Raw genomic sequence first — 14,887 nt, 5'->3', positions numbered from 1 at the left:
GCTGCGGCGGGAGCGCGCCGCTGCCGTTCTCGCCATGCCGGACGCGGGGCCCACGCTGCGCCTGGCGCGGCGGGCGGGAGGCCCCCGCCCGAAAGGGAGGCCCGGGAGGAAGTGCGCGCGGGGCCCGGCGGCGGGAGGGGGCGGGGAACAGGCCCGGCAGGCAGCGGCGGCGGCGCCCCTCGCTCCTCAGCCGCACACTTGGGGTCACCAGCGCAAGCGCCGCCCCCTCACAGCCCGGCCATCTTTTCGGCACAGCACGGACGACTCCTCCAAGCGCGACTGCCACGGCCGCCGCCGCTTGCCCAGCCGCGGCTTAGGCGAGCTCACCCCGCCAGGCCGCCGCCGCCGCCCAGCGCGCACGACGAGGCCCGCTGCAGGCCCCTCCCTCGCGCCTGGCCGCCCTCACCCTTATTCTCGCGCCGCTCTAGCTCGGTTGGGCCGGGGCTACTCCGGCCGTGGTGGATGGTGCGGCGCCTCAGGCCCGGCCGGTAACGACGACCGTTACCCCAACGGGCAAAGACACTGTCATCCCCGAGACTCCCCCGCCGCCGTCGTCGCTAGCCCTTGCACGCATGCGCAAAGCACGCTCTCACCCCCATCCCCCCGCCCTTCCTTTCCCTCTGCTTCCCTTTTCCCCTGCTTCTCCTCTAAAAGCCCCTCCACTCCCTCCCCGGGCTGCCGGCTCTACTGCGCATGCACAAACCCCCACCCGACCCTACCGCCTTTCGCCCTTACGCGTGCGCTTTGACCGCCCACCCAGAAAACCGGATAAACACATTAGCCCGCTCACGCCAGCCCCGCCCTGCCCCGCCGCCAGCACACCCTGAGTTCACTGCGCATGTCTGGCTCTCCACTTACGGCTCCTAGCACAGAGCATGCTCAGTGCGAGTCGGACGCTCTTCGCCCCTCCCCCACGTGCTCTCAAATTCCGTCTCCTAGGCGTGTGGGTTGCGGTGAATTGGGTATCGGGCACGGCTTCCCCCACGCGTGGGCTGCTCGCGTCGCGCTGTGTGACGGGGGATTCGGGGACCGGAGCTGACCCGGGTGGGAGGATGGCAGGTCCAGCACGACCGCCATTCCTGCCTCCTCGCCCTCCTCCCGGAACCTAGCGCGTGGCGAGCCGTGGGCTAGGCGCTGGCCCACAAGTTTGAAAGCCACTCCTCTAGGTCCTCAGCGAGCCTGCCCTTGTGCGTGGACACAGCTCGCGACGTATGGTCTGACTCTGTCGAGTCTGAAAGTATCTGAATCCTTCGTTGCTCTGCTTTAAAAAAAAAAAAGACACAAAGCTTTTGCCTTTTTTGCAGAAGACTGAGGACACTTGGATATAAATAAAAGCCTAACTGAGAATGATTCTCCCCTCAAAATACAAATCCTTTTTTGGGTAGCACAAATAGAAACTGCTCTTCAACGTGGTATTTTTTTTTTTTGCACTTAATAAACGCTGTACACGCTCTTAAAGTAAAGCTTATGACGTGTACAAATCTTATATATGTGTACTTAAGGCATACCAAAATATAATTTTAGGGACTGGCCCATAAGTTATCAAGGAAACACATTCAATCTTTTGTTACCACTTGAAGACAGATTCTAGTTTTCGTTTTTGTTTTTTTAGAAAAGCATAACATACAGTAAGAATCCAACTATTTAATTTTTATATATCAGCACAGTAAGCTGAGGAGACTGTATTTAGTAGTCACACGTGGGAAACGATGCGTATTCTAAAATTAGCTCATTTTAAAGGCTCCATCTGCCATTTTCTTTTTATGATAGCTACTTTCTAAGGTCACTTTCAAATAAAACCGTTTTACAGATCTATTTTTATTCCACATTCTTAGGTCTTCTCCCACAGCACATAGGTTGCTCTCCTCCAAAGGAGAAACTTGAAGGGTAAACTGCTCAGTACTGCTTACATCCAGAAGAGAAGTCACACCGGGTAAAGGATTACTTGCAGGCATTTTTTCCTGTAACTGGATTTTTAAGATCGTTTGAGAGTTGCACACCCCAAATCAAGATTAATTCTATTGATAGTGTGTGTGAGTCAGTTAAACCCAATCTTTTTTTAGCTTCTGAATTGGTTGCAACTGATAATAGATTATGGCACTAATGAGCAAACCAACATGAACTGTACTCCTTTCTTTTATTGTCTTGCTTGAGCCTCGCTTGGAAAGGAATCAGATGGATTGTTCATAGAAAATAAACTGCTTAAACTAAATACTTAGGGGGTGGGGGGGAAATCACATATAATTCAAGCCCATTAAGACTGTCCACCTAAGATCTTTCTTTCATATATCATGTTTTTAACTAATGTTTGGGAATGAAAGTGTCAGGATGTCAGATCCAACAAAAAATACAGAATGCTAGATTTTTTTTTGTTAGAAAATCCACTTTAGGGGTTGGGGATTTAGCTCAGTGGTAGAGTGCTTGCCTAGCAAGCACAAGGCCCTGGGTTCGGTTCCCAGCTCCAAAAAAAAGAAAAGAAAAAAAAAAAGAAAATCCACTTTAGGGAAAATCAGGTGAACGTCCTGCAAGTGATTACTTGACTGCCAACTTTTATGCATGGGTGTAAAACTGCCAGTTATTTGAATAAATGCTTTATTTTACCAAAAATAGTTTAAGATTTACAAAATTATTCCACAGAAGGTTATACATTTCACAGAAGGATCCTCCTCAAATAGCATCATATATCTATCTATATAGTATATTTCTCACATCTAATGAATCAATATTATATCAGTAACTAAAACCCATATCTTTTACTTTCTCACAGCTGCGACCACAGTTCCAGAAAGAAACAAGATTTATTTTCGTTCATGGTTTCAGAGGGTTTCAGTTCATCTTTGTGGGGAAGGCAGGGCCACCACCACATGCTGGCTGTTGATGCCACATAAACCAGGAAACAGGGCTGCAGGAACAACGAAGAGAGTCTAATATCCAAAGACTCACTTTGAATGACTTGCTCCTGCCAGCTAGGTCTCAGTTCTTTAATGACCCCCAAAATGGCCAGAAAGTGTTCAAAACATGAGCTTATCAGGATATTCCTGATTCATACTCACATTCCTGTTCATATTTAAATTTCTTCTAAGACCCTCTTCCTTTTCCAGGATACCACATTAATTTAGATACACAGTCTCCTTGGGTTCCTCTTGGCATCCAAGTAGATTTCCATCTTCTCCGACAACAATGTTTACTGCAGGCTATTTAATAGTCACTGTTTATCTGAATTTGAGATTCAACAGCATTCTGCATTTTATCTGGCAACCTAAGGTATGTTGGCATTTTTTATGACTGGGTCTAATTTGGTAACATAGTCCGACCTCAAATTCTGGATCCTCCTCAAATTCAGGCTCTGAATATTGGTATTACAGGCATGGTGAGACTCAAGGGTCACCATTCTAATAGTCTGGCTGATGGGGTTATAAATTGATATAATATTTCTTTTTTTTTTTTCCTTTTCTTTTTTTCGGAGCTGGGGACCGAACCCAGGGCCTTGCACTTGCTAGGCAAGCGCCCTACCACTGAGCTAAATCCCCAACCTCTGATATAATATTTCTTAAGGTCTACTGGCAATAATCATAGTTTATAGAGATGGAAAAGCCTCAGAATCAAGTTCTACTGCTCGTAATTCATTATGTATTAGATTTTCCTAATGATTCTTGTCTCCTGGCAAGTATTTGCTTTTGGCTCAGTAATAGCTGGCCTGGACATCACTATGTAGCTGAGGATGACCTTCAACTCCAGACCCTCCATATTCCACCTCCCAAGTGCTAGGATTACAGTCGTGGGCCTCTATTACCTGGCCAGTGTTTCCTGATATTTTAGTCTTCCAGTCTTTTCACAACATCGTAGGTGAAAAGAAACAATGTATTACATTGAAACAATATATTACATTCAAACATTGTATTACATTGAAATATTGCATTGCATTGAAACAATGTGTTTGTGTTGAAACAATGTATTACATTGTTAAGTCCAAATATGATATGATACTTAGTAGCTGTCTTAGTCAGGGTTTCTATTCTTGCATAAAATATCATGACCGGGGTTGGGGATTTAGCTCAGTGGCAGAGCGCTTGCCTAGGAAGCGCAAGGCACTGGGTTCGGTTCCCAGCTCCGAAAAAAAGAACCAAAAAAAAAAATATATATCATGACCAAGAAACAAGTTAGGGAGGAAAGGGTTTATTCAACTTATACTTTCACATTGCTGTTCATCACCAAAGGAAGTCAGGACTGGAACTCAAGCAGGTCAGGAAGCAGGGGCGGTAGAGGGATGTTACTCACTGGCTTGCTTCTCCTGTATTGCTCAACTTGCTTTCTTATAGAAACCAGGACCACCAGCCTAGGGATGCCACTACCCACAATGGGCTGGGCCCTCCCCATCGATCACTAGTTGAGAAAATGCCTGACAGCTGGATCTCCTGGAGGCATTTCCTCAACAGAGGCTCCTTTCTATGTGATAACTCCAGCTTGTGTCAAGATGACACACAAAACCAGCTAGTATAGTAGCCATATATTAAAGTAGCTCAGATATGTATCATTATTAAATAAATATAATTCTTTATTAATAAGATAGTTATACTGTTTAGCCTTCACAGAGGACTCCAATTCAGTTCCCAGCACCCACATAGCAGCTCACAACAATTTGTATCTCTACTTCCAGGGGATCTGATGACCCCTTCTGGCCCCCACAGGTACTACAAGCACATGGTACCCAGACATAACTGCAAACAAAACATTCATACACATAAAAATAATTATTCAGGGGCTGGAGAGATGGTGGCTCACAGCCATCTGTTTGTTTTTTTTTTTTGTTTGTTTTTTTTTTCGGAGCTGGGGACCGAACCCAGGGCCTTGCGCTTCCTAGGCAAGCGCTCTAACCACTGAGCTAAAGCCCCAACCCCGGCTCACAGCCATCTGTAATGGGATCCAGTGCTGCCTTCTGGTGTGTCTGAAGGAAGAGACAGCATATTCACATACATATAATAAACATATAAAAAAGTCATTGAAAAAAATAAAAAACATTTCTACTTTGATAGTTAGTATGTAAAGTCTTCTCTTCTACTTCCACCTCTCCTCTGCTTCTTACTTCATTAGCTGAGAATGATGTTGAACTCCTGATCTCTCTACCCCTTCTTTCCAAGTGTTTGAGCTTACAGGTATGTCTTATATGTGTGCATTACCATGCCTAGTTTTGTTTTTTTTTTTTTTTTTTGAGCTGGGGACCAAACCCCGGGCCTTGCACTTGCTAGGCAAGCACTCTACCACTGAGCCAAATCCCCAACCCCATGCCTAGTTTCAATAAATAGATATTTGCTGGGTACGTTGGCTTATACCTGCAGCCTGAAACTTGGAAGGCACATGCTTGTAACTTATTCTCAGGTAAGGTCAACACCAGACTGGGTGTCATCGTGAGACTGTTTTTTATAAAAGGTATGGGGCTGGAGCACAGGTTTTCTCTTGTACAGGACCTTGTATAGAATCTGAGTTTGGTTCCCACATTAGAAGCTCACAAGTGCCTATAACTCTAGCTCCAAGGACATTGGAGGCTAGACCTCTGGCTTCTGTGGGCACCTGCACTTACACACACACACACACACACACACACACACACACACACACACACACACTTAAAAAACAATAAAAAAATAAATCTAAAGATATATTAACATTTTAATTAACTTAGTTTGAAACATGCCCCTGCTATGTTGTCCAGGTTTTTCTTGAGGCCTGCGTAAAGTGCTTTTCCTGCTTCTGCTTTTTCCATGTTGGAACTACAGGTGTGAGGGTGACACCTTGCCCAGCTGTATTAGTTACTTTTCTGTTGCTGTGATTAAAAACACCACAGTCTCGAGGTTTTTTGGGGCTAATGGGTCTAGGCTTAGAGCGGAGGCAGCAGGTAGAAGAAGCAGCAGCCCAGAGCTCACATCTTGAACTACATGTATGTCAGAGAATGCACATTGGGGATGGAGTGAGGCTTTGACACTTCAAAGCCTGCCCCAAGTGAATACTTCCTCCAACAAGGCTTCACCTCTTAAACTTCCCACACAGTGCCATCAATTGACGACCAAGTGTTCAAATGCCCAAGACTATAGGATCATTTAATTCAAACCACACCAGCCTTATAATCATTTTAATATCAGTATAATAGTTTATGAAATGGATGTATGATAGCATAGGCAATGCTCCAAATGAGAAATTTGGACTGAATCTATTAATCTTTAAAATAAAAACAGTTACAATGGCATAAACTCATAGGAAAACATGGGGTTTATTTATCACTTTGTTTTTTTATAAACAAGGTCTCACTGTGGCTGTCCTAGAACTAACTCCGTGTGTAGACCAGGCTTACAGAGATCTACCATCCTTTGTCTCCCAGTTGCTGAAATTAAAGGAATGCACTACCATGCCTGACCTATTCTTCACCATTTTGAGGGAGCATAAAATATTTGTTTGTGGGACATACTATAAATACATACTATAACTGGATCATTGGTATATCAGTTATGGTTATTATGGCTGTGATGAACCACCATGACTAAAAGCAAGTTTGGAGGAAAGAGTTCATTTGGGTTATGCTTCCACAACACTGTTTATCAACAAAGGAAGTCAGGACAGAACTCACACAGGGCAAGACCCTGGAGGCGGGAGCTGAACCAGATAAGCCATGGAGGGGTGCTGCCTCCTGGCTTGCTTCCTGTTATCTTGCTCAGCCTGCTTTCCCAGGACCACCAGCCCAAGGGTGGCACCAGCCACACTAGGACAGACCCTCTCCCATCAATCACTAAGAAAAGTCTTACAGATTTACCTACCATTCCATCCTTTGGAGGTGTTTTTCTTAATTGAGGTTCTGTCTTCTCAGATGATTTTAGCTTGTATCAGGTTGACATAAAGCTAGCTAGTATGCAGAGATTGTAGAGAATACAGTTGCTCTGATTAGTCTGCATACACTTGTGATGAGTTAAGTGTTCGCGTCCTGTTCTTTATCCCTACCAAGGGCTCGCCTCTTTCATTACAGCTTCCCCACTGTGTGCAGTTGTTGGTTTCTTAGGCTCCTCTTTATGCTGTGCGGATGGAAAACCAGCATGTGTACCTGGTCTTTGTTCTCATTGCCTTGTATAGGGGTTTTGGTTTTTTGTTTGTTTGTTTGTTTTGTGGGCTTTGGGGGTTTGATTTGGTTTGTTTTTTGTTTGTTTGTTTGGTTGGTTGGTTGGTTGATTGGTTGGTTAGTTGGTTGGTTTGGCCCTTCTCATTGCCTGGCATAGGAATTAGGTCATTGTCAAATTACTAGAAATCCAATGTCTGAGAAGCTGCCAGTACAAGCCTGGGCAAACACTCGCCTGCCCTGTCCTTAGGGACTGTCACAAAACTAACCATTTTTAAAGACAGTTCTCACTTTAGCTTCATCAATGTCAAATCTAAGTCACTTAATAAAACCCAAAGGGACAGACCGACTCGAACTCGAGGACCCTCAGACACACGCAAGTATCGATAGCTGGGCTTTAGCAGTTTGGACACAGTGAAGTGTAGAAGTTGTTGACGTTAAGCTTTCAAAAAACAAAGACCAGACTGGCAATACAGGGTGTTCCGAGAGGTTAGGACCTTTCCAGATTCCGAAGTAGCTGTCTGCTTTCCTTTCCTGTCTGCCTCTACCCACTCCTTTTAAAAATCACTTTGTAAATTGAAATTTAAAGTTAGCATACAAAACAAAGGAAACTGTGCAGCCCTGGCTGTCCTGGAACTTGCTCTGTAGACAAGGCTGGCCTCAAACTCCCCACAACATTTTCATATTCACGGGTTGTATTTTGTGTCCTCTCATTTTTCTTCTTCCACCAAAACCTGCGTTGTGGTGATGTTCCCTCTTCAAACTTCATATCTTTCACTCTCCCTTCTGGCCCGTTATCCCAACTCACTATCACCTTCACCATTTCACCTACGCCAACCAGACTTTTAACACATGCCTAGACTGCAGTTACAACAGAAAACCACGGACAGCCTCAACCTACAGGATAGTGCCAACAGCTTAACTTAAAATAAAGTTAACCATACAAGGTCAGAGACTAGCCAGACAAATACTTAAAAACAAAAACCAGAACGACTCAGCTAAATGCAGACTGGCCTCTCTGAATGTAGTTAGGGTTGACCTCGGCCAACCAGTTCCCCAGCCCCCACCTCTGAGCGCTGAGATTCCAGGCCTGCTCCACTGTTCTAGTGTTACTCGGTGCTGGAGATCAAGCCCCAGGCTTTGTGCATGCCAGGCAAGTAGCCACCATCTGAATAACATTCCCAACCCCAGAACAATAGTTCTTTATAGAAAACCCATCATCAGATGAAATTAAACCAGGATCTAATCCAGACCATCGCTTCTGTCCTCTTCCTGATTCCTTTGGGAGCCACAAGGCTTCCTCCTCCATTCCCTGTGGTTTGGAGGTCAGAGTGCCCTGCAGGCCAGGCTCAGCACCTTAGGGGAGGGTCTTCACCTCCATCCCCATGACTATTTCCCTATGACACCGTTCAGATCAGCATATGCGATGCATTCATTTCATCCAAACAACCCTTGGCAATCTCAGCAACCATTGATTTAACATCTTCAGCTTCATCCTCCCTGGGTCTAACCTCAACAAAGCACCTTCCTTCCTGTCTGTCCTAGTACAGTGCCCAACACATAGTAAGGTACCCGCTAAATGTGACTCTCTTTAGTCCCTAAGATGCTTTCAATACCATCCAAATGCCTACTAAATTTGTCCATTCATTTATGCAACCAACATTTATTGCCAGTTATATGCCAGGCATTCAGAATACAAAAATGAATAATTCAACATTCTCCAGTCCTCAAAGAGTTCACAGTCTAGTTGGGGTGGCAGTTATATTCACAGCTTATTTATAATTCAGAGTCGCAGGATTTAGGGATATTCTCAAGGCAACTCTGAAATGTCTTCGCAGAGAGTTCTGTAACCTTGCGGGCTGAACCAACTCACGTGCACTGTTCTGAGAAAAGATCTACAATTATTCATAGCATTGTTGCTAAGGGGAAATGCGTCCTGCATTCCAAACAGTCAATTTAAAAATTGCAGTTTTGGAACACAGCCCATTTGCCCCTAGAGATGTCTATCTCTCCCATCTCTCAAAATCCCCATTTGTCTCAGGACAATTTCTATTTCTTGAGGACTCTCACCTGTCCCTTACAGCCCATAGTACAATCTGAGGGTCTTTCAGCCACCAAGGTACGCACCCCAGCGCTATGTGACTGAGACATTCTGGTTGAGCAGACAGGAGCTAACAGGTAGAAACAGAGTAGCCTTGGCTCTAAGTTCTGACTCTTAACCTGTCACTGTTAGAGAAGTTAGTGAGAAAGAGTCCATCAAGTCCCTGACAACAGTTTGGAATCACTGTTGTGGGAAGTGAGCTGGAGAGCTGATTAGGGAGACAAAGGGGGGACTGCAGGAATGATTTTTAACTAACTAATTAATTATTTAACAAGTTAATTTTGCGACTGGGCTCTTTGTAGCCCAGGTTGTCCTGCATCTTGCTATGAGGCTGACCTCAAGCTTATAGAGATCTGCCTGCCTCTGCCTCTCAGCTGCTGGGATGAAGTTTGGGCCACCATAACCTACTCAGGAATAGTTTTTAAAAAGATACATCTCTTGGATAAAATAGGATTTAGGAAAGATTTCTAAGTGTTCCATCCTGGGCCATAAAGCTTTAAAAATACTCTTTGTAACTCATAAGTAGACTAGGCTAAAAATGAGGATTTTGGTTGTTTAAGAAAATGTTAATATCTAGACAGGTGTGGTGGTGGGTGCCTGGTCTACATAGCAAGTTCCAGGACAGCTAGGACTACACAGATGGACACTATGAAAAAACAAAAGAAGAAAACAGTACAGAACAACAACGACAAAAAGTCAACATTGTGTGTGTGTGTTTGTGTGTGTGTGTGTGTGTGTGACAGAGAGAGAGACAGAGACAGAGACAGAGACAGAGACAGACAAGGACAGACAGAGAGGACATCCTGTGGAGTTCTCTCCTGCTATCAGGTGGGTTCCGGAGTGGACCTCAGGAAGACAGGATGGGCAGTAAGCACCTTTACCTGTTGAGCCATCTCATCAGCTCTTGGTTTTTGAAAACGACTTTGAGGCAGTGCAACAGTTTAAATAAGAACTGCTTCCATATAGGTTTATGCATTTGGTTGCGTGGTTATCAAGGAGTGGAGCTCTGATAGGATTAGAAGGATCAGGAGGTGTGGCTTTGTTGGAGGAAGTAGGGGTGGGCTTTGATGTTTTCAAAAGCCTACAGGGAGCGGAGTGTTTCTGTCCTTCAGCCTGTGAATCAGGATGTGTCTCTGTCAGTTACTGCTCCAGGGCTGTGTTATCATGCTCTCCACCGCGATGATGATAATAATTGGCTAACCCTCTAAAACTGTTAGCCAGCCACCAATTAAATGCCGTCCTTTATAAGAGTCGCTTTGGTCATACTGTGTCTTCAGGCAACAGAGCAATTACTAAGACAGGCAGCATTTCACTATTTAGACCAGAGTGGCCTTGATTGCCTCAGCCCCACAAGTACTGGCATTTCAGATGTGTACACCATGCCCAGCTAAGAATGACGTTCTCTAATCTAGGGTTAAGAAAGCTGGATTTGGGGGCTGGAGAGATGGCTCAGTGGTTAAGAGCACTGACTGCTCTTCCAGAGGTCCTGAGTTCAATTCCCAGCAACACTACGCTCACAATTATCTGTAATGAGATCTGATGCCCTCTTCTGGTGTGTCTGAAGACAGCTACAGTGTACTTATACATAATTAATTAATCAATTAAGTAAGTAATTAATTAAAAAATAAAAAAGAAAGCTGGATTTGGTATGCTGGTTTGTTCTTGCTATTCCTGGGATTTGGGAGAGTAGCATGGAGCAGTGGGATGAACAAAAGAGCGCTGTAGTCTTTGGGGAGACCGTTCATATTCTGTAAGGTTCAGTTTTCATCTGTAAAGAAAGGCTGATACTGTCTGGAAGGGTTAACACAGTAGATGAAGGGTTAATGTGTCTTCATCAGTTGTATTCCTTTTTTTTTTTTTTTTTTTCTTTTTTTCGGAGCTGGGGACCGAACCCAGGGCCTTGCGCATGCTAGGCAAGCGCGCTACCGCTGAGCTAAATCCCCAACCCCATCAGTTGTATTCCTAAAACAATTATGGATGCGCCCAGTCTCCCAGAGTTCCCAGATCCCAGCTAGGGCAGAAATGGCCTGCTATGCAACAGATACTTCAGTAAAATGTCACAAAACCCCCGAGAGAGGACACGGGATGTCAGGGTTCCAGGAAATATGGTGGAGATAATGCACAGTGACTTGATGGAGAAGTTGGGGAGAGGAAGGGCAAGGACAGTTTCTAGACGGAAGCAAGGGATTATGGGAAGGCCTGAGGAAGAATCCAACTGAGGTACGCTTAGCACAAGGAAGGAAAAGATGAGTCACGAGGAGGGAGGGGAGGGAGAGGAGAGATCAGATTACAGTGGATATTATTAACATTATAAAGGTCATCCTGAGGGTAATGGGGCATCAGAGGAAATAAAGTGGGGTGGAGGGAGATTTGGAAGCTGAGGCGCCAATTCTGAGCTACTGTACTTCATTAAAGACGATCTAGCCCGGGGGCAGGCCAACGACACGCCAAAAATCAAATTGGCACCCTGCCTATTTTTTCTTGGTCCATCATCATTTTGTTTTGCTCTGTTTTAATTTGCATTTTTAAATGGTGGATTTATTTGTTTTGTTGGCGAGTTAGGAACTAAACCAATAGGCCGCCACGGGCTAAAAAGAATATGTAGTGTTTTACTGTTTCTTTCTTTCTTTTCTTTTTTTTTTTCTTTTTGGCCTAAGTAGTTTTTTTAAGACAGGGTCAAGTCATATGTATCCCGGGGTGGCCTCTAATTCACCACATGGCCAAGGATGATCTTGAACTCCTAATCATTTTGTGTCCATGTCCCAAGGATAACAGACCCAACTAGGCCTGGCTTTTGCCCTAGGTGGTTTAAAAAACTAAATATAAATAAATAATGACATAAAAATAAGAGACTGGGAAGATGCTTCTTTGATGAAGGGCCTGCTAGGCAAGTGTGAGGACCCGAGTTCAGATCCCTGGCCACGGCGACGGGTATTTATTACTCTAGCACTGGGGCGGAGCTGCAGGGCACACACGTACACTGGCACATAAACGTAGGATGTCATATAGGTGAGGGCGGGTACAGGATAGAACGAGGCCTGTCATTGGACGAGAAGGAAGGATGGGCGGGAGAAAAGTTTGAGGGAAGAGGAGGAGACTGGAACAGAGACTGAGAGACTGGAGAGAGAGAGAGAACATGGAGGCTGATGTTAAGATTCCACTCTGTGTATTTACAGGTTGTTATGAATGTTCTTAAGGGGTGGACGTGTCCAGGGCTTTGTATGTTTAGGTGGGCAATTGTATCTTTTCAGTTGGATCAGAGGTTGTTGTGTTTTGTGGCGATTTGACTTTGGGAGGGTGGGTGGCAGCAGAGACCTTGGCCCGCCACGCAGTTAGGATGTGTGCTTCTGGCAGGATATCTACCGGATATCTTGGGGCACTGCGGTGCCAGATCTAGCGTGTGTGGGGGGACAGCTTTCTATTTAATATAATTTTACAATAATACATAAATACATATAAAGATAAACAATTTAAAGAACTAAGGCCACGGAGATGACGCATTGGGTAAAAGCTCTTATCGCTGAGCCTGAGACCTGAGTTCAATGACCCGGATGCACACGGTAGAAGGCCATCACCTCTTTTTGTCCTGCCACACATAACCTCCAACCCAAAATATTAACTATGCAGACCATTGCAGGAAAAGCTTCCCGTCCCTCCATCATTGGCTTCAAACTAGGCTGGTAGCAGGAAGCAGTGAGAGACACAAAGATGACAAAGGAATTACTTTGCAGTGGTGGGATAGTCCGGTCCTGTGCTCTGGGTCTAAGGAGGAGCTATCTGGGTTAGAGGCGAAAGGCCGCATCGTACGGACATCAGCAGAAACTGAGGACGGGTAACCAGGCGTGGTGGCTCATTCCTGCAATGCCAACACTTGCAAGGCTAACGTGGTAGCTAAAACTGTGTTTTAAGTTTAATTTACGGTGCTTAAGAGATCTATAAAGCAGGTGCCTCTTCACCTGTAAGCGCCTCTTGCCCAAAGACAGCTAGCTTCCTGGAATGCTGGGGGCTGTAGTCCTTTAAGATTGCGAGCAACCTGTGTTTTCGCTTCTGTAAACAAGCTTGGTTGACCCGACTGTTGGGATGTGCTCCATCACACTCAGGCAGGAGGTATCTAGGCAGGAAGTGTGTCAGGATGTATGCCTGAAGGCAAGAAGTGCTAGCATTGTGGGCTTTGCCTTTCTACTAAGCCTAATGTAATTTGTGGCCGTTCTACGGTGGGAATTCCAGGTATGGATCTGGCCAGTGTCCATTTTCCTAGCCAGTATTTCATAAAGTTTGGCTCAAGAAAATTGTGGGAGTGGTCTTATTCTAGCCCAGTGGGATTAAAACTGAGGCAGGAGGATGTCCATGAGTTCCAAGCCAGTCTAGGCTATGGAATGAGATTCTGTCTTAGAAAGGGAAAGATTGGGGTTGGGGATTTAGCTCAGTGGTAGAGCGCTTGCCTAGCAAGCGCAAGGCCCTGGGTTCGGTCCCCAGCTCCGAAAAAAAAAGAAAAAAGAAAAAAAAAAAAAAAAAGAAAGGGAAAGATGTGGAGTCGGGGGGGGGGGGTGGGCACAAAAATGAGGGAGAAGACAGGAGATGTAGTTGTAGTTCAGTGGGAGAGCATTTGCCCAAGGTGAGTAAAATCCTAGGTTCGGTCCCCAGGAATACCCACCCACACATCACACCTACTTTTTTTTTTTTTTTTTTTTTTTTTTTTTTTGCACATTTATTTGGGGTTGGATTGCACGGCATGGCACATAGGTAGAGGTCAGAGGACAGCTTTGTGCAGTCAGTCCTTCCATAGGTTTGGGTGATTGAATTCCTCCTGAAGGAATTTCCCTGGCCTCCAGGACTACTTTGGAAAGGAAGTCAGGGGATGGCAGCACCTGACTAAGCCCAGCATTCAGGGAACTGAGACAAAAAAATTATGAATTTAGAGGCAGCTTAGGCTCCTGGGCCACAGACCCTGCTGTGGGTTTCCTCATTTGGTTTTCATTTTGTTTTGATTTTTAAAGCAGGTGAAAGGACCTCACAAAGTGACAGAAAAAGGCCAGAGAGCCAGCTGCAAAAGATGTCATTCTGCGGCTGGAGAGAGGGAGAATCTATCGCTCTTGCAGAGGACCTGGGTTCAGTTTTCATCACCAGAAACTGTTACACATTGAGCAAATAATTGATATATAAAATATATTTTATACTTCATATGGTGCCACATGCCTTTCATCACAGTACTAAGTACATGCACACACACACACACACACACACACACACACACGCACGCACACACACATGCACACACACATGCACACACACAGACACATTTAACTAAATTTGTTTTAAAAATATCTGTGGGGTTGGGGATTTAGCTCAGGGGTGGAGCGCTTGCCTAGGAAGCGCAAGGCCCCGGGTTCGGTCCCCAGCTCCGAAAAAAAAAACCAAAAAAAAAAAAAAAAAATCTGTATGGTGAGATGGTTCAGCAGGACAGGTGAGGGCATATATTCATTTATGTTGTGTTGCTGATGTATGACATAACCAAAAGCAATTTGGGGAGGAAATGCTTTGTTTAGCTTAAAGGTTATAGCCAAGGGAAGGCAGGACAAGAGCTCAAAGCAGTAGCCCAGCTTCAGGAACAGAAGCAGAGAACACAGAAGAACGCAGTTTTACTGTCTAGCTTCCATCGCTTGCTCGAAACCCAGCACCGCCATCCC

Source organism: Rattus rattus, chromosome 8, assembly GCF_011064425.1.
Source record: "Rattus rattus isolate New Zealand chromosome 8, Rrattus_CSIRO_v1, whole genome shotgun sequence".
Classification (NCBI taxonomy): Eukaryota; Metazoa; Chordata; class Mammalia; order Rodentia; family Muridae; genus Rattus; species Rattus rattus.
This window is presented reverse-complemented; position numbering follows the sequence as displayed.